We start from the raw sequence: 20,965 nt of genomic DNA on the forward strand, positions 1-20,965 counted from the left end.
TAAGAGCCTAACATGTAAGTACTGCATGTGCTTTGTCCATCACTAGATTATTGTCACCTACAACTGCCTAAAAAGTAGATTGACTGAATTAGTGAATATTGTTAGTACAATTGAATTTAATGAAGCAAATCCATGTATCAAACTTTTGAATCCCCCACCAGAGAAGTGATGAAACTAACAAGGAAGAGAAGTGGTTAAAGAAGGTAAGATATTCAACAACAGGAAGAGTCAGTGATATAATCCACGGGGAACACTGCTGAATAAGTAGAAGTAATGGGGAGGTGTCTGTCAATAGACAGATAAAAATCAAGGCCAATTCTACGAGATGACTTTTATTAATAATTAATGAAGATATCAGACCATTTGAGCTGTGTGTGCTCAGTCAGGAATAGCATTCAACAGGGAAAAAGACATAGAGAATAAAAGGTACAGTAAAATCAAATAACCTTAGTGATGGTGTAGCATACTGCTGACCAACAGATTGAAATAATAATGATTCTTTAAATAGGATATGGAAAAAATCTCTAATTTTTATATCTTCATGAAGCATCCTTTACAAAGCTGTAGTAAATGAAATGAAAAGATAATTTTATTTTGCCTCAAAAAAATTCTGAAATTCATGATCTGAGAAGTCTTCAAAAGTTTCATGGAAAATTCAAATTATGAAAAAACTTTGGCAGAATTAAAAGTATTTTACACTAAAAAAAAACTTAACTTTTAAGTTTCTTCTTCCCACAATCTTTTTGAGGTACACTTGTGTTTTTTTAGGAAATTTTTATTTGAAAGAGTTTCAGAGAAAGAGGCACACACGCATAGAGATAGAGGGAGAGAGATCTTCCATCTGCTGCACTCCCCACATGGCTACAAAGGCCAGGGCTGGGCAGGTTGAAGCCAGGAGATAGGAGCTTCATCTGGGTCTCTCACAGGGGTGCAGCTGCCCCAGTTCTTGGCCATCTTCCACTGCTTCCCAGGTGCATTCGCAGGAATCTGCATCAGAACTGGAGCAGTGGAGCAGTAGAGGCTCCAACTGTGCCCACATGGGATTCAGGCTTTGCAGTTTAACCCACTATGCCTCAGTGCTGGACACAAGAAAACTGTTATGTTTTTGGAAATAAAATATGCTATACCAACTGAAAAGCACATTAAGCAAACTTTCTGAAGTGAATTAAGTTACATTTAATGTGTATTTTGCATGATGATTTCATTGTGTTTCTTTGTATTTGATTTTCTCTCTTCACTTAAGTCATTGCAGCAATTTTTCTTTGCTCTGCCTCCTCTGCCACAGTTGATCTTATTTGAATTAAGAATGCAGCTGCCTTAATCAATCTTTCCTGTTATATATGGATTTAAAAATAAATTTTCAAGTACAAAAACTCCTGACATTATTCAGCCCATGAGCTAATTCAAGCTCTGTTTGTCATGATGTAGCTGTTTCCATCCCTATGCAAATTCTGCTTTGTCCTCAGTGTTGACATTTGCGTTGCTTTCACAGTTGGTGGAATTAAAAGACAGACAAAAACATTGCAAGTAAACTCTCATTATATTAATGCAAAAGCCCACATTATCCTGATTGTAACCATTAATATAATTAATTCACAAACAAATGCTAATGCTGTTGCTAGTTTTTGTGGCATGTTGATCATTTCAATTTACATGTCTTCCCTTTAGGATTTTCTGTTTCACATTTTTAAAATGGTATAGGTTAGGCCTGCGCCGCGGCTCACTAGGCTAATCCTCCGCCTTGCAGCGCCGGCACACCAGGTTCTAGTTCCGGTCGGGGCGCCGGATTCTGTCGCGGTTGCCCCTCTTCCAGGCCAGCTCTCTGCTGTGGCCCAGGAGTGCAGTGGAGGATGGCCTGAGTGCTTAGGCCCTGCACCCCATGGGAGACCAGGATAAGTACCTGGCTCTTGCCATCGGATCAGCGCGGTGCGCCGGCCGCAGTGCGGTGCACCGGCTGCAGCGCGCCGGCCGTGGCGGCCATTGGAGGGTGAACCAATGGGAAAGGAAGACCTTTCTCTCTGTCTCTCTCTCACTGTCCACTCTGCCTGTCAAAAAAAAAATGGTATAGGTTATACAAAAATAGCCCAAATTTCTTCATGAATTATTCTACGTTGCCTATAGGGCACTAAAGATACATTTCAAAATAATTAAGCCAATACTTGACATTAGTTTTTTTCATTTCCTTGAGAATTATATTGTCAGCTAGATTACTACCTTGTGCTTTTGATTAAAATGTGTATTATTTTTATATTGTAGCCACATGTGTAGTTATGGAAGAATGAAATTATTTTCTCACATCAGAAAATTATATTTGATATGACTGAGAAGTTACTGTCAAAATAATGCATGTCTAAATGAGAAACTTTTATAATTACCCATTTTCAACTTGCCAACACTATTACATTTGGGAAGAAATGCATGCTTTGAACATGCACTTATTTTCAAACTTTAAAACAAATCAGAATATGTCATTTAGCTAAGATCTCAGTTCTTTCATCTATGAATGCTCTCAATCATATCATTAATGCATATTAAATTAGCATTAACCTTGTCCCTACCATATACAGTTTTATAAGGAGTAATATTCCTATCCCTTGACTAATTGCACCAATAGACTTCATTGCATTGACATAACTAATAGACCATAATAGTTTAAAGGATGATATTTCTCACTTAATTTTAACTCTAGACTTGCAATTCGAAAAGGAGAATAAGTTACTGATAGAAGATTTTAATCAAGAGTAGTGTCTAGTTGGCAGTTAACTGAAATAGCTATCTTTCCCTTAATAGCAGTAAAATAGAAAGGATTAATTGCCCATTTTTATTGGTGCAATTGGAACTTAAAACTCCAGAGACAGTTTAAGCAGTTAACCACCATTAGAGTCTATTTCACCATCTGCACCTAAAAATTGTAGTTACCAAATCAACACATAAAAGACTCAGTTAAGCTAAATATCTTATTCCAAGTTTTCAAATTGTTTGTTAACAGTCTCTTGTGACTTGGAATACTTAAAAAATAATTTCCATTTAAAATATAATAATATATTGAAGTCATTTACATTTTGATAGTTTTAAAACTAAAGACCAAACAAATCACAATCTGTTTTAGAAATTTTTAAGAATTTTAAAAATATTTTTATTTTCACTTCCTTTTTAAAGAAATTAATTTGTTTCAACCAAAATCTGAACATATATATGGCCTCTTTAATAATTACTATGTAATGAAAGAAATACAGACCAAACATGATGGCCAAAAGTATCTTGAGAAATTCTTGCTCTTTTCAAGCAAGATATTTTAATCATACCCATAAATACAAGAATAAATATTAAGAACCAAATTTTATATGAACTAATCTCAACAGAAACAGCTAATAGAGAAACCATAGATTTTAAGGGGAAAAAAAAACACCCACATGTATCATTGTGTCTTTTGGGATAAAACCATTGTGTATCTATCCACATGTAGTGTAATTTTTTTAAATAGGCAAATTCTAAAATATAAGACTTTTTAATGATTACAGTTATTACAGACAAAAACACATTTAATGTGAAGTTCCATAGGTTTTCAAAACATAACCTTTAAACAAACTGACTTGAGTTAAAAATATAGTTTTCATTTCTATTTAAGTCTAAAATAAGATTAGGCATATGGTTAGGGTCTGTGTGTGATTTCCTGTTGAAAGTTTTAATGAGGACATCCTTTTCTACTGAAACTACATCTTTTCCAGGACCTTTTCATAATTTTGAAAATTACCATGAACCAACCATTTAAAAAATTAACTGTGCTTTCAAATATCCCAGAAAATCCTTCCTCCATATTCTTTCAAGTATAGAATTGCATTCATTTATCATTCAGGAGAAATAGGCTGACCTATATTTTGCTGATAAAATTAGATGGAAGTTGATTGGAAGTCATAATAATAGTTTGGTATGCATGTTAAAATAATCACTGCATTTCATATGTGTCAGACTCTTGCTAAGTTAATGAATTGACTTCCAAGTTGCAACATCCTGCAGCCAAGGGAAAGATCAGAACACAAATCATGGTCTCTGACTTGCTGAACACTTGACTGATTAATTTGGCCTCTTATTTGTTTTTTGTTTTGTTTTATTTTTCTTTCTGCTTTTTTTCTCCAAAGAAACCTTTTATTTAATGAGTACAAATTTCGTAAGCACTATTTTAGGACTATAGTGATTCTTTCCACCATACCCACTGTCCCATCCAAACTCCCACACCACCTCTTCCTCCCTGTCCCATTTGTAATCCCATTCTCCATTTAGATTCATTTTCAATTAACTTCATACACAGAAGACTAACTCTACACTAGGTAAAGATTTAAATAATCTGCACACACACAAACACACACACACAATTGTTTGAAAACAAGTTAATTCTCATATCTCATTGAGGACAGAGGTTCTGCATGAGAAGTAAGTGCATAGTGACTCCTGCTGTTGAACAATTAGCACTCTTTTGTATGATGTCAGTGATGACTGAGGCCCTTGACATGAGCTGCCAAGGCTATGCAGGATTTTGAATCCACAATCTCTGCTAGTATTTAGACAAGGCCATAAGCAAAATAGAAGTTTTCTCCTCCCTTAAGAGAAATGTGGACTCTTATTTGACCAAGTTTTAAATTAAGAATTCATTTTCTCCCCTTATGGATAAGAAAATCAAAGCCCTACTGATTCTGTTATATACATTAAATATTAAAGGTCTGGAGTGATGGACTGATTAGAAGGATCAAGATATAGAAAAGAGGAGCCAGCGCTGTGGTGTAACTGGTAAGGCAGCCACTTGCAGTACCGGCATTTCATATCGTGCCAGTTCAAGTCCTGGCTGCTCCACTTCCAAACCAGTTCTCTGCTATGGGCTAGGAAAACAGTAGAAGATGATCCAAATGCTTGGGCCCCTGCACTTGCATGGGAGACCAAGAAGAAGCTCCTAACTCTTGGCTTCGGATCAGCCCAGCTCTGACCATTGCAGCTCTTTGAGGAGTGAACCAGTAGAAGGAAGAACTCTCTCTGCCTCTCTTTCTTTCTCTGTGTAACTCTATCAGATAAATAAGTAAATCTTTAAAAAAGATATAGAAAAGAAAGAGGAAAAAAAGAAGGGTGGGAATTACAGGAAGAGAAGCTGCTCTAAGCCTGGCTAGTATGGTGGCAAAACCGACCAGGTCACATTACACATTGCAGTGAAAGATGGAACCTGAACCAACCAGACGGCATATTTCCATAAGCTAAACATGTGATTATTTTCAATGATCATTGTGAAAAAAATACATAGATGATTGGTGAGTATGGGTTCATTGATTAGTTTGCCTTTGAGAACCTATCATCGCTTAAGCAGCTGAGGTCACTTGCAGCTTCCCATATATTTCAGTGACTTCAGATGTGGCTGTGGGTGCCCAGCAATGTCTGAGGCATTTTATGTTAAATGAGCTTTGAAAAGTAGAATCAATCATTCTATTTTTAAAATAAACATATTTTACCATTTAAGAAAAATATAGAAGTCAACATAGCAAAACCTATGGAATCTCAGTGAGTTGTTGATTTTCAAATAAATCAGCTAATACAGTCCTGAAAATATTTACCTCCTAAACATGCTTGCTCAGGAAGCTTCTGGAGGCTACATTCCACCAAAGGAAGGTTGAACATGAAGAAAGACAAATGTATGATAAGCAAACAATGGTACCCCAATACAGTAGAAATGTGAAACAAATTTCAAACTGGAGAGAAAAAAGAAGTCACAGCATAACAGCAGCATGGTCAACCCATAGTTGAGTCAGGTCAGTCTGGAACAGGATAATGAAAAACTCCAAGAATAGAGATATCAAGAAAAAGAAGTCCAAATAGAATGAACAGCACCTTAAAGATTTATGGTCTGTCTGAATTTCGGATTAAAAAACCTATTAATTTTATATTTGCATTTGAATATTTGAAAGTGACTTCATGATAATGAAATACAAATTTATCCAAACAGATAAACAAAAATGTTACCTCCAGAAAACAAAAAAGAATGGAATCACGTTATTGATATGTTTATATTTAGAAAGAGAAAACATTCTTGTGTATGTGTGTGTGTGTTCAAGTTAAAATAGTCTTAAAAAAAAACTAAAATTTAAAATACCATGGTCAGCATTGTGTTGTAGTAGGTAAAACAGCTGCCTGCAATGTTGGCATCCCATATGGGTGCCAGTTTCTGTCCCGGCTCCTCCACTTCCAATCCAGCTCCCTGCTAATGGCCTGGAAAAAGCAGTGGAGGATGTCCCAATTGTTTGGGCCCCTACTACCCACGTAGGAGACTAGAAAAAGCTCCTGGCTCCTGGCTTTGGCTTGGCCCAGCCCCACCTGTTGTGCCCATATGAGGAGTGAACCAGCAGATGGAAGCTCGCTCTCTCTCTCTCTCTCTCCCCTCGTGTCTCTCCCTCTCTCTCTATAACTCTGAATTTCAAATAAAAAATAAAACAAATCTTTAAAAACAAGTAAATAAAATAAAATTTAAACTACCTCCAATCCAATTTCCTAAACGTATGTGTTATTTTATAACTATATAATAATCAATGGTTAAATTAATAGTTATAGTATGCTGACTACATGCGTATTAATTATGAGCAAGTGGTCCACCACACAATAATCATGTTTCTCTTTCTTCTCTGCTATAATTTCCTTTCCTGCCTTGCACGTTTGGTTTCTCTCCTCTCAGAGACTTTTCTCACAATGGTGTGATCAACAAAATATATATCAACCTCATTTTCAGGGAAAGCGGCAGAAGCTTCCAAAAGCATAGTTTGCAAACTTCAATTGATCTCTGGGCTCCAGATCCACACAGGAAGACTGATCTTTGCATGCTGTGGTTACCTGCTCCAGAGCTTGAGAGATTCATTCTTAAAAATACAAAAAATCGGGGGCCGGTGCCATGGCTCACTTGGTTAATCCTCTGCCTGCGGTGCCAGCATCCCATATGAGCGCCAGGTTCTGGTCCAGGTTTCTCCTCTTCCAGTCCAGCTCTCTGCTGTGGCCCGGGAAGACAGTGGAGGATGGCCCAATTGCTTGGGCGCCTGCATCCGCATGGGAGACCTGGAAGAAGCTCCTGGCTTCTGTTCGGCATAGCTCTAGCAGTAGCGGCTATTTGGGGAGGTGAATCAACGGAGGGAAGACATTTCTCTGTCTCTCTCTCTCACTGTCTAACTTATGTGTCAAATAAATAATAAAAAAATGCAAAAAATCATTTATTATCTTTAAAATGGTAAAAATTTTCAGGTGTTTTTTTTTTTTTAAAGATTTATTTATTTATTTGAAAGACAATTACAGAGAGGCAGAGGCAAAGAGAGAGAGAAAGGAGAAAGGTCTTCCATCCACTCATTGACTCCTCAGAGGGCCATAATGGCTAGGGCTGAGCCAATCTGAAGCTAGGAGTCAGGAGCTTCTTCCGGGTGGGTTCAGGGGCCGAAGGACTTGGGCCATCTTCCACTGCTTTCCCAGTCCATAGCAGAGAGCCGGATTGGAAGCTGGGCAGCCTGGACTAGAACTGGTGCCCATACTGGGTGCCAGCACTGCAGGTGGCAGCTTTACCTCCTATGCCAAAGCATCAGCCACTTTCAGGTTTTTTTCAAAGGATCATCATCTGACTGTGAGATAGTGTGGCTAGGCACAGGTATGCATTGTTTTCTAATTCAGATGTTTCATAAATTTCCTTTCTCTGTCTTCTGTACTGAGTCCAAGATAAGAACTTTAACAGGCATTGCTTATTCACTGCCACAGAAACAGAAAGTACCCATTTCTCTGATTTAAATAATCCAATATTTCTTATCCATAGACAATATAATGACAAATTTGATCAAATTCTTTTGCTTAGACACAATTTTATGCCCCTGTCTGTATCTACAGCTTAGTATACCATATGCTTTATTGATACACCATAAATTTTCCCTTAATTAGATATATTTTGGTTGAAAGAAGCCTAACGAAAAGTTAAGAAGAAAAAGAAAATTTATTAATAGTTATGTTTTATGAAATTACATTTAGGGCCTCAGGAATAAAACTTCAAATGTAGGTCTTGTGGGGAAACAGGAGGTGGATTATTTGGCTTGTCTTTGCTTATTTGTTTCATTCTTCTCAACCTTACTTTCTACATTGGAATAGGACAGACAGCCCAAAGCAGGTAGGATATAAACATCTTGATGTAATTATCTATCTCCCCAGAATAATTTTTTTCAATGATTCTGAGTTTTAAATTTCCAAGTAAGGATGTTAACTTTAGGCTTGGAATCAAACTATCAGCTTTGACTTTCCAAAGGAAAAAAAAAAAAGGTCATTAACTCATATAATTCTAGTGTCTCTCCCTAATAGCCAATAATAAATAATCCTTGTAGTTGTTGCTGATATAATAGCAATTTAATTGAGATAATGGTGGAACCTATGAAAATTAAGAAACGATAGATTCTCCAAAGATGAATAACCATAAATGACCTGGGATTGGGCTGACGGTTGTCACCAAAAGCAGTAATTATGTTCTGTATTAGAAGAAAGTATACTTTTAGAGAAAAAGTATGGATATTTTACTTACAGCCACAACAGCTAGAGTCTTCATGAGAAAGAAACAAAGTACAATTTTATCTTTTTGATGAATAAGGCAATGATAGCCATGCCTCTGGCTTCAGTCTCTTCAGTCTCTTTGGTTAATATTCAAATCTCTTCTATGTTGGCCTTAATTCTCTATATCATGCACGATATCATCAATTTAAACATGCCCCAAGCACCTAACAGGGAAATTTCAAAGTACTACAAATTGTTCACCAGTCTAAGATTAAGCTAATTCTGCTGAGTTCATGTAGCAGGAGAACTGGTTGGACCAGTGAAACTCATGCTCATTAATTGGTTATTTGCTTCCTGGATTACAACCTACTTGTCTGATCCAGATTGTGAACATTGACAGCATTTCCTAAATTCCATTGGCTATCTTGCCTTGAGAATAGAAGAAGAGATAGTTGTTAGTATGATGTTCTTAAAAAAATGAGAAAGCCCATGTGAAGATGAGTGTTGATGTTGTACATTGTAGCCAAGATATTTTAGCTAGAGAAACAAGATAATCGACAATATAATGTACAGATTCAGCTCATTGGATAGATGTGATATTAGAACCTTTTGGAAGTAGTCATACTGGTATTTTTCTTTCATCCATGTAAAAGTTGGTAAAATCCTCATATGTGATAACTTTGAGTAGCCATGGTGGTCTGAAGAATACAGGCAAAGTGATGAAATATCTGCATAAGAAACCAGAAATAAGGACCAAGGAAATACAGGACTGTATCTATGACTTGCCATGGTCCACCTGACATAAATGATCATAAAGTAAAGTGAGTCCAGACTGCCTTATTGAGTGTACTTCTCTAGCCACATCAAACTATGTAGAAATAAGTAAATGATATTTTTCCCAAGAAATAAATAAAAAGAATGAATATAAAATCAGTTAAACAACTAAGTTATGGTATTTAAAGGTAATCCATGGGGCTAATAACCAGAATATATTATGAACTCAATTTTATATTTATCTATCTATTACATATGTATGTATAGATATATTTCTCAAAGAAAGACGTATAAGTGTCAGACAGTTATGCAAAAAAGTACTTCACATTAAACATGAAGGAAATGCAAATCAAAGGCAAGATGTCATCTCACTGCACCTAGATTATCTATTGTTGAAAAGACAAAAGATAACAACTGCCAGTAGAAAATGGGGGCCTCTGCAGGGTGTTGGATGGAGCTCCATCAAAGGAAAAACTAAGACTATCACTTGGCCCAAAAGTGAGTATAGATCCAAGGCACATGAATATTCAGGGAATCCATAGGCCATGGCTGTTGGCAGGGCAAAGATGGTGACCAGATTGTAGGAAAGTGACCGTAGCAGAGAGCGATATCATCTAGTGCAGTCAGGTAACCTAAAAATCAAAGCAGCAACACAGGAGAAAGTTCTGAATGTGTAATGCAAGGACCCTTTAATATCTATGATATTAAAAATATGTGAAGAAAAAACCAAGCAAACAACAACATCTTTTTGATCTGGCTCTGAAGGATGTAGTATTTTCAGCAGAGCCAAGATTCACTGCAAACAGAAGAGTGAGTAGATACATAATAACCACAATGTGCATGTGGTTATTATTCATACTTTTAAGACTCAGTTGGGGATGGTGCCTTCACTTCAGACAATTATGATGTATTTTCTAAAGAAGTAGAAACTATTTTAACAGGATAGATTCCAAGGCTAAAGTAAAAAGTAAGCATCCATAATTAAACTTAGAAAACCATCTTTTTGTAATGATGTGTTTTGACATTTTTTGAAATATAAATTGCTTATGTGTCATTAATCAACTATTCTTTAATTAAGAATTCAAGAAGTAATTGAACAGACAGCAGGGAATAGAAAAAAATCCTGATTCATCTTCAGCCATTTAAGAAGTGGTAAGAGGGGATAAAATACAAATATTAATGAATTATGTGATTTCTCTTTTTAAATTCACCATTGAATATAGTTTCCAGAAAATCTATAGCAATAATTATTTTGTTTAGTTTTAAATGCCTATATTCATTTTCTTGAAATAAACATGTCTGTATCTTTGTCTCATTAATAAAGCTGTTAAATTGAAAAATAATGAATTTAATAAATGCTTTTATTGAAGCAGAGTTCTTTGTAGATTAATCTTAGAATTACTTTGGATATCTTACATTTATATAATCTAACTACAAAAATGATTATTCAGAAATACCTTTAACAATTAAGTTAAATTATTTACCTACTCAGACTATTGAACTATACTTCTATTTGCTTCTTATAAAGAAAAAATAGTTAGGTCAAATAAGATAATGCTGCAATGACACATAACCCTCTTTCCTTTAGACTAAGCTCTTAGTGATCCATATAACCAACTCAAATTTTGTTAAACAGCTTTTTGTAAAAAATAGATAAATAATGGTCTTGTACATTAGCATTGCAGAAAGGTTGTGTTAGAGATGAAGAAAATTAGAATTGGAAAAATACAGAATATAATAGCTTCTGCCTGACTGTAAATGGAGGGCAGTACTTATCTGTCCAGGAAGCAAATCAATCAATCTTGGCATCTTTGACATTATGAATGTTGCTTCTGTCACTGTGAGCCTCAGCACATGTTTTGCAGTGTTCATACTAGCATTTCTGTTTCATGGTTATTTGACTAGAATTCTTGTTTTCAATAATAAATAAACCAATGTATAAAATGAATCCCTGGACATTCAAATTAATTTGTAGTTATGCTAAGCCAATGTCTGAAGCAGCTTCTGTTGAATATTTCTTCCTTTTCTATTTTTTTCTTTTTTTCCTATTTTATGCATTTATTGGTGATTTTTCCTCTCTTGACCTTTATTTTTTATTTTTAAGTGATTTTTCCCCAGGAACCTTTTATTTATGGTATACAAACTTCATGCATTTCATAAATACAACTGTGTATTTTTTTCTTCCCAGAGCAATCCAACATAGGATCAATTCAACAATTACATACTGAATGCCAGTTTTCAAGTCACTGTATACAGCAGGGTATCAAAAACTCTATGAAAACATCCTCATGCCTTAAGAGCCTGAGAATCCCTTCTTGGTGACAGGAAACATATAAATGAGGTTTCTATATCATGATCCCTGTGCCACTTATCTGTGCATGTGTTAGTCAATCAGCGCCTTTATTAATATATTTAATCCCTCATCCTAGACCCCTGAAAGCATCAACAGTAATCTGTTTCATTTTTGTTCTTCATCCACACTTACAACCATGTTTTGTAAATAAAGCAGTGAATGCCTTACGACAATTCCAAATGTTACAGAGTTAATGAATAACAATACAGTTGGGAATTCTCAACAAGCACATTATGATGTAAACACACAGGATCTATCTGGAAAATACTTCTGGTTAACACCTGTGCAAGAAAAAGGCAGGGAGCTGGATTAGGTTGGTAGAATGGGTGTGTTGGGATACAATTTCAACAAGGGCCCAGCAGCTCTTCTCCAAGGAGCTGTTAGCAGAAGACACTTCAAAGCCATCTGCATTTGTAGTGAGAAGACTGGGTGTCCACAATCCCATGTTAATATGTTACTGATGCAGGCGGGAATCAGAGAATGGGGTATGCTGTGGGGCAAAGCACCTTTCAGATGAAGCAGTCCTTAAGGGTGAATGACATCTGAGGATTATCTGCTGTCCCTTTCTCTGAAAGTGAAATAAGGTATCCATCGCTACTAGAGCTTCAGGTGCAGTATCCACAAACAAAGTATCTCATGGGCTCCGCATGTCTTCAGCACACTAACAGGGATGCAAAGTGTTCTGAAGAGCTGAAGAAGAAAAGGACAATATATGGAGTTTTGTCTCATTGAGACAACTATGTTAGATTCATCGTGCTTGTTGAGTAACAGGCATCACACAATGAACGAGCATCACACAGAGAATTTCTGATTATGTAAATAGCACGAGCAAAGGCACCAAATAATCAGGGAAACTGAGAGGACAAAGAATAATTTGCTTTATTTGATGGATGAATGGATATTTTGGGGGAAATATTAGTAACTATAAATAGAGCTTGTATTATAATGTAACTGAATTTCAAATGTGTTCATTCCCCTTTTATTTTCCATTATTTTAATGAAATCACAATTTTAATATAGTTGTTTCTTTCCAATATTTTAATATAAAAATGCCATAAATAATAATGCAATAAATTCTTTGTAATGGGACAGATAATAGTTTGAATAAAATGTAATGGAAAGAATCCAAGAGACGTTGCAGACGTGAAACGTATGTTGATTTTATGTGTATATATATATGTGTGTGTGTGTATATATATATATATATATACACATATTCAAATAAGTTTTCTGGTCTCCAGTGTAGAGAACATTGGTGTTATTAGTCAAAGAGTAATATCAGAATTCAAATCTCAGTTCCAACTTTCAGATTTCACACTTTTACCTGAAGCTGTAACTGCTTCCAACTCTAGCAAGAGTCCAGGAAATTGACAGACCCACTGGGACCAGGCCTGAACTAGCACTTCATTAATAGCACAATGGGTTCAGGAAAAGCCTTACTCTGCTAGTAAGATTTTGACTAGTAGATTTAACTGTTTAAAAAATTGCTAAGCTTCAATACACCTCTCCTATGTATTGCATTGGGTCCTTGCCTACAGCCAAAACCTTTTCTGCAAACCGCATCCCGATTCTTTTTCTTTGTACCTTTTTGCACGTTATGGACTTTCCACGAATACCTGGTGCTTTAAACCAGCACTGTGTTTTGGGGCTTTTTGCTTGTTTGTTTTTATTTAAAAGGCAAAACAAGTGATAGAGGGAAATCTTCCATCTGCTAACTTGCTCCCCAAATGACTACAACAGCCAGGACTGGGCATGCCAAAGCCAGGAGACAGCAACTCCACCCAGGTCTCCTGCATGGGTGGCAGGAATTGAGTACTTGGACCATCACCAGCTGCCTCCCTGAGGCGCATTGATCTGCTGGATGGAAAGCAGAGGCAGAGGCAGCTCCAGGACTCAATCCCAGGCCCTCCCGTATGAAACTCAGGTTCCCAAGCAGAGGCTTAAGCTGCTGCGCTACAATGCCCACCTCATTACTATGTTTTATTGATTCTTACAATGTAGGAATATCTTCTCAGCTGAAGTGACACCTGACTTTGTTGTCTAAAACTGCTGCTTCTTGGATAAATGAAGGAGGTAAACTGAGGAAATTAAAATGACCCCCCGTCCTCAGCTAAGATAGCCCCATTGTCAGAGATTCCTTATACTTTGAGTTCTGTGATTTCCTTGCCATTTTCCAAGGGCACCATGCTGCCTCTCTTGTGGACACTCTGCCGAGCTATCTTCTTCCACTAACTTTTAGTTTGTGCTAATAGTCTTTTAAAGAACTTCAAAGACAGGAAAACAACCTCATATAAACACATTGCTACAGCAATATCAACAGTAACATCTTGACTCCCTGAGGGTAACGTACAAATCTGTGAACCACAAAATTTTTCTGAGCTGAATTCACACTTTAATTTTGCTCTGAGCCAGAGAATCTTGGCAACCTGTGCACCCAACATTGAATTTCTGAGTATTTCATGTTCATGGGCTGTGCTGTGGAGAACCCACCCAGGACTTTACATTTTCCTTAAACTCAAGCATTTTATGGCAAATTTGGCTTTTGTTTTTGTGCTTAGGAGCTTCTATAAAAATAACTGATGTGTGTGTCACAATATAGATTGCCAAGGACATTCATATGTGAGCAAGTTGGTTGTGAAACACAAGCTTGGAAGATTTATTGTTAACTGCTAAAATCATCACTATAGCTCTGATGCTCTGAGCATAGCGGCAAAGGAGGGAAAATATCTCACCAAAAAGAGAATGTTTAGGAGATATGCAGTTAGAGGTAAGGCCCAGGGCAGGCATTGCAACATAACACATTAAGCTGCTGCGGGGGACTCCCATATCTCATACTGGAGTGCCTGTTTTGAGTTGCTGCTACTCCACCTCTGAATCAGCTTCCTATTAAAGCACATCTTAGGTAGTATCAGACTGTGGCTCAAGTACTTGGGTTCCTGCCACCCATGTGGGAGACCAGAATGGAGATCTTGATTCTCAGCTTTCCCCTACTCTTGCTGGCATTTGGGGACTTGAACCAGCAAATGGAAAATGATGGAACAAGGACCTTTTCCTAATAAAAAATACCCCTACCTCTCTGCCTTTTGAATATAAATAAATAAAGAACAAAAACATTTAAAAGAAAAACAATAGGACCCCAACCCCAGTTGTCCTGAGCAAATGGAATGAGGTGGATAGGCCTGTACAAAGCTGATATTCTTTGTTGTAGCCTAAGAGTCCACAGATACAGCTTTCTTGCATGACAGACCTAGTCTAATTAGGCTTTGCTAAGATCACATCTCCAGAATTTTCTCCAAGCTTCCCACACATGGAGCCTGTGAGTCTAGAATAAGAATGTATGAGTAAGAGGGGAGGTGGTATTGTTGGATAAAGGTTGAAGTTTCGGGTGAATACTGTTTCCACATTCTGAGGTACCAGTCTGCCAGGGCCTGCTGGGCAGACTTGTCCTCCTTGAACACCGTCCTACTAAATCAGCCTGTGTTTGTGGGTTCAGAGCCACTGTGGCCAGCCACAACTTAAGACAGCCATGCCTGATGAAAGGCTACCAGAGGGCTTGCTCACTTACTCTAAAACAAGAACCATCAAAGAATCAGTAGGAAGAGCAGAAACTAAAACATCAGGTTCATTGAATCCCTTTGTGATGAGCAGTCACCTCTATCTGTGTTAGGACAAATTGCTTCCTCTGCTCCTGCTGCATAAGTGAAACCAGGGACAGGAGATGCCTTAGTCTCCCAGGTCAGAGGCAAGTGCAGGCAGAAGGGATCCAGGGTCTCCACCTTTGGCAGGACCACCAATGTGTTTGATTAAATTGCATGGCCTTTTAAAATTTCTTTTTGGTTTCGAAATCTCACTTCTGCCTTCTCGAGCCAGATGCCCTGATAAGGCTGAATGATCTTTATAATAGTTCCGAGGCTGATTAAGTATTCTTTTTTTCTGTCCTGAATTTGCCTAGGATTCATGCACAGCCCACAGTTAACTTTATTAGCCACAATAATGGTTGCCCTGTAAAGTTCTCAGTACTATTTCACATTATAACCTGAGATTCTTTGCTGTTTTGATACTGGCCCACTCCACTTCTATCATAAGGCAAAATTAATGGGTTCCCTAATAAAACGTGTTGAGTTTGAATCCTCATGACTCTGTGATCTCTGTGAAATTTTCTAGAATTGCTATTCTTCAATTTTACTACACACACACACACACACATATATATAGAATAACAGGAGGATTTACATTACAAGGTGGCTGTCAGGGTGAAATGAATTTTTTTGAAAAAAAATATTTATTTGAGAAAGAGAGATCTCCATCCATTGGTTTACTTCCAAATCACCATGAAAACCAGGGCTCTGCCATGCCAAAGCCAAGATCTAGGAACTCCATTCTGGTCCCTTATATGGATGGCAGTACCCCAAATACTTGGGCAATATTCCATTGCCATCTCAGGCACATTAGCAGGAAACTGTATTGGAAATGGAGAAGTTGGAACAAGAACCAGCACCCTAATATGGGATGACTACATCAAAGACATGGCCTAAACTGGCTGTGCCACAACACCAGCCCTGAAATGAGATTTTAACCAAATAAATAAATAAAATAAAATAAACCTTCAACACAGAACTTGACAGTTAATAAGTATTCAAGATATATTGGTCAATATCTCTATTGGAAGACGTCTAGAGAACAGGCTTTGCCCAGGCCACAAGAAGAGGGACTGGTGATGGCATTGTACGTAAGATCAGGAAAAGTTATATAATTTGTGGGGCTTGGTAAAAAATGAAAACGCAGAGCCCTGACGAATGCAGAGCCAATCCACAAATAAAGGAGTAGATGAGAGTTTTTGCTAATATGCCTATCAAATTTGTTATGGCATTGCCAGATTATAGCATGAATCGCTGTTGTAGGACCCAGAAGCTTCCAGTGCCTAAAGTCATTCACCAGTAGTGAAATACTGGTCTTCCTCTAAACACAAACCTCTCACTGCTCTGGGTATACACTACAGTGGTTCTTAGGTGAGCAGGAGAGGCTGGAGGAACTGGGCACCACAAAATGAGTGAATAGCTGAGAACTTGTTCTGTTTAGGCAGGAGGTGATGGGATATCGAAAAGTCTGGGAGCTCAAAATGCATAATCTATTATACCAATGTCACCAATTACAATTTTACAGAGGAATTTATTAAGAATTTCAAAACAGGCCAGAGCCGCAGCTCACTAGGCTAATCCTCCTCCTTGTGGCGCTGGCAAACCAGGTTCTAGTCCTGGTCGGGGAGCCAGATTCTGTCCTGGTTGCCCCTCTTCCAGGCCAGCTCTCTGCTGTGGCCAGGGAGTGCAGTGGAGGATGGCCCAAGTACTTGGGCCCTGCACTCCATGGAGACCAGGATAAGTACCTGGCTCCTGCCATCGGATCAGCGCGGTGCGCCGGCTGCAGTGCGGTGCGCCAGCTGCAGCGCGCCGGCCGTGGCGGTCATTGGAGGGTGAACCAACGGCAAAGGAAGACCTTTCTCTCTGTCTCTCTCTCTCTCACTGTCCACTCTGCCTGTCAAAAAGTAATAATAATAAAAAAAAGAATTTCAAAACAGCCACTCAAGGTGCTTATTCCTTTCAAATGTGGGACTTGTGCAACTACACATATCCATGAACACTACCCATGAAGGTTATCCTAGGTGAGACATAGCTTTTCCAGACTTAGTGCCCTCAGAAAGCAGAGAGGCTACACAGGGTCCTAAGGACATTCAAGTATAGGTGCAACTTACAAGAAAGTATACAGAGGTACTAAGAACCCAGACTCTGGACAAAGAATAGGAAAGAGATCCCTCTGGAAAACTATAACCTCATCTGTGACTTTGAATCTCCTTTTTTGTGGATCAGGGGATTATCAGGGCTGTCTTTATGACAGTATCTACCTCCCAACACCAGGAATCTACTCAAGTATTATTAACAGAGACAGCAGGCCAATGCTAAATAAAGGCTTCATTTTGCAGAAGACATGATGGGAATGAAGAGAGTAGTATACCTCAGAAATGCTGACAGCTGCCTGTATGTCTGGCAGCCAAGTAACGGAGCCCAGAGTTGAGTGAACTGTGGGTCATAAGGATCCTACAATCAGTGCAGATGTTTGCTTCCAGATCAGAGTCGGTTCCCACCTACTACGAAGCACAAGCTTCTTGGAACCTTCCAATGGACACTCACATCTCCTAAATAACCATAGCGTACTGTCTTTGAGTGTGTGACCTTCTTTTCAATATAAACTCCTCATAACAACTCTCATCATGGGATCAAATTTGTTGCTCAGAATGCCTGGTTATTTGCTGTTTTTTGAGAGATCCCTGGAAATGTGTTCTGAGACACAAACAGGTTTTCCCCAGAGACATGCCAGTAAGAAGTTTGGGGTACTGAGCATTTTTGCTTGGTGTAACCTTTAAGTAAGAGGACTTCACCAACATTATCAGTTGCTTCTGTATCACATGGAGACTTCTGATGTGCCTCTTCCTACAGGCTATAAGTGCTGTCTTTGCCCAGGTCCCAATCTCTGTGTCATTTGCATCACAGATCCTCGCAGTGCCCTCCAGCTTCTGCTGTACAGAAACAATAATAGCCTCATGCATGGGGTGAACTTACTGATATTTTGCAAATACTAATCTTTAAGTTTTAGTTTTTACTAAATTACAAGTGCACCTTCCGTTATTAGTCAAGGCACTAATGTGGTATTTTGTGCAGATTCTGCTAGATGAGTTGTCAAGACATCCAAGTGCAGGGCCTGTTCATCTCTGGGACAATTAAGGTCTGAATAAGATTTTCTGGTGTCTACCTATGGCTTGGTCAAGGTCTGTCTTTCTCTGGCTGGAGGATTTATGAAGATGTGGATGCTCCTCCCAGGCTAGGCTTTTGATGGTAATAAGGCTAAGAATGTAGTGACTCTGATCAATGAACTCATGAAGCATCCTTGAAGGTTGCAAATTCTGTTTACCATTGTATCACCTTGGTTCAGAATAATGTTTTGATGAATATTGGTGTCAAATATGTGGTAAACTAATTGTGAAGCTTGAGTAAGAGCATAAAGAAAATGACAAGTTTATGGTATAACGAACTGAATTTCAAACGAACTAAGTTATGAATTTAGACCTGTTTTGTGGGCCATGGGGAAAAACAGGTCTATAGCTTGGTGTTAATTGTTGACAGAGATTCACATTTGTTAGGACACGGTGGTATGTATCTGATAGTGGTTTGTTGAGATAGCAGGATGGGTGAAATTACAGCTGAATATAGTCATGGACCTGCTGCATATACTTGAGTCATGAGCTGAATTGCGGTAAGTATAATTACACTTGATTTTTATGCTCAATGCTTTTGTTTCTTTATAAATGATTCATTTCTTTTATCCATGTTTAAAGAACTATTGCATGCACAAAAGTACTTCAAAAGTTTGTGGAAGTGGAAATAAAATGTTTAATCATGCATATAAAGGAATCTTCAAAATGTTCATTAAAGTGTGTATTTTGGAAAAACATGTATAGATTTCAAAACTTGTGCCAAAGTAAACTTATTTTTAAATTTTTATGTAAACTTCTGGAAGTAGCATTGTATATATATTTTATTGTTTATCATTTCCAATATAAGATAAGAGAGTAGATAAAATAAAAGGAACAGATAAATCAATATTTACTGATACAGTAGAATTCAGATTAGTGACACATAGAAAGAAGCAAGATTCAAAAACTAAAGTGGACAGATACTGTGAGGACATCCATGAATGAGTGAGAACTAAGAAGAGAACATGGAGTTTTATCTTGGTAGTCATTAGTAACTAGGAGAGCAGCCTTAGTGCAACTGTTGGGGGTGACTCACAGCAATGAGGCAGAATGAAGTTATTCTGGGACAAAAGAACCAAAGACTTACAGCAGGTGCACATTTGTACTGACCACCCTGTACAACTGAATTAGGCTTTCTAAATTTGTCCAGAGTACAAGTATGTTTGATCCTGAACTATGGGCAGATCTGAGCCTGTAGGTAAGGTTCAAGTAATACAAGTGGCCGCACTAGGAGTTAAATTCAAAGAATGTCATTTGTGGCCTTGGTCTCCCTGGGAACCAGTTTTCCTTTCTATTTGTAACAACCTGGCTGTTACTTTCACTCCAGACAGCTATCTTCATACACAATGTAAATGTAACAAATCCATTGAAAATATAACTCAAAGAGCATGTCTTCTTGAAGTGGAGCTGTCTGTGTGACCTCAAAGTCTTTTCAGTGCCCGTAAAGGGAGTCGTTGTCTGGCAAGCTGCCATTTCTGGGTTCATTGAATATGAACACTTTTCTTATCAAGATTCTGGTTCATGTCTGTTCACTACTTTAATGAGTTGACCCCTGTCATGAATCTGGCTGCGCTAATCAATCTGCAGTCAAATATACAATTTTTTCCATTCTTCATTAAATACCAGTGTCTATAAATTACAGGCCTATTTTGATATAGAAATATGGTTTATTCAACCACACCAATTTCCTTAAAATTATACTTTAGTAGAAAATAGCCCAATGGTAAGTATGATGATGATGGTGTCCTAATTTTTGTTCACCCAAAGTAGTTCCTAAAACAAGTGATTTTTATTTGCTTTGAGTTTATTTGTAAGGTAGTTCAAATGCAAGATGTGAGAGTCACAAAGTGATACAGGTGGAAACAGATTAATAAAGTGTACCTTAATGAGCCCATAACCACTGCAGATAACTACAGTTCAAGGCTAGCAAGAAACTGTATTTGAAAAATGTCAGGATTGTGCCTCTGAGGGATGAGTGAGTCGGAGTAGTTACTAACATTCATCCTCATTGTTGGATGATTGATATTGACATCATTAGTTCTTGGCGCTTCCACACTATCCTGAGGCAGATCTGTCTTGCTCATGTAACAAAAGCAAGCAGAGAGTGGGAAAGATACAGATAGAGAGCCATTGGCACATAGGGAGATTCCATCAAAGTTGTAGCCATCATCCTGGGTGGGCTAAGTGTATTTGAATGGAGCACTGACTATGTTACATAAAGTTTACATGTTTTATCATTAAGATCTCATGGCCACAATTAAATCTGCTGCCCATCACTGCTTCTTCAAGGCAAAGTATGTGCATGATCCCTAAGAGAACAGGAGGATAGAAATGTCAAAGAAGAGTTAATTAAATTAGAGTTCAGACTGATACAATTAATTTTAGGGAGATAATTAGTATTCATTGACTCTTTCTACCATTTCTTTTAGATTGCCTTCATATTTGCTTAGGACTTTTGATTGTCTAGAATGCTTGCCTGATATGTTGGCATAAAT

The 20,965-nt window shown here is 37.8% G+C and overlaps 1 long non-coding RNA gene across 1 annotated transcript in view; it reads right to left on the reverse strand.

Annotated features, from left to right (window-relative positions):
* Window positions 1-10,808: 10,808 nt before the first annotated feature.
* Window positions 10,809-20,965, reverse strand: part of LOC103350598 (uncharacterized) — a 29,790-nt gene continuing 19,633 nt past the window's right edge. The window contains exon 4 of the long non-coding RNA XR_007908978.2: window positions 10,809-12,355. This is a non-coding gene — a long non-coding RNA (uncharacterized lncRNA). The remainder of the gene's footprint in view (window positions 12,356-20,965) is intronic.

The sequence above is a fragment of the Oryctolagus cuniculus genome, chromosome 4 (genome assembly GCF_964237555.1).
Source record: "Oryctolagus cuniculus chromosome 4, mOryCun1.1, whole genome shotgun sequence".
Taxonomy (NCBI): Eukaryota; Metazoa; Chordata; class Mammalia; order Lagomorpha; family Leporidae; genus Oryctolagus; species Oryctolagus cuniculus.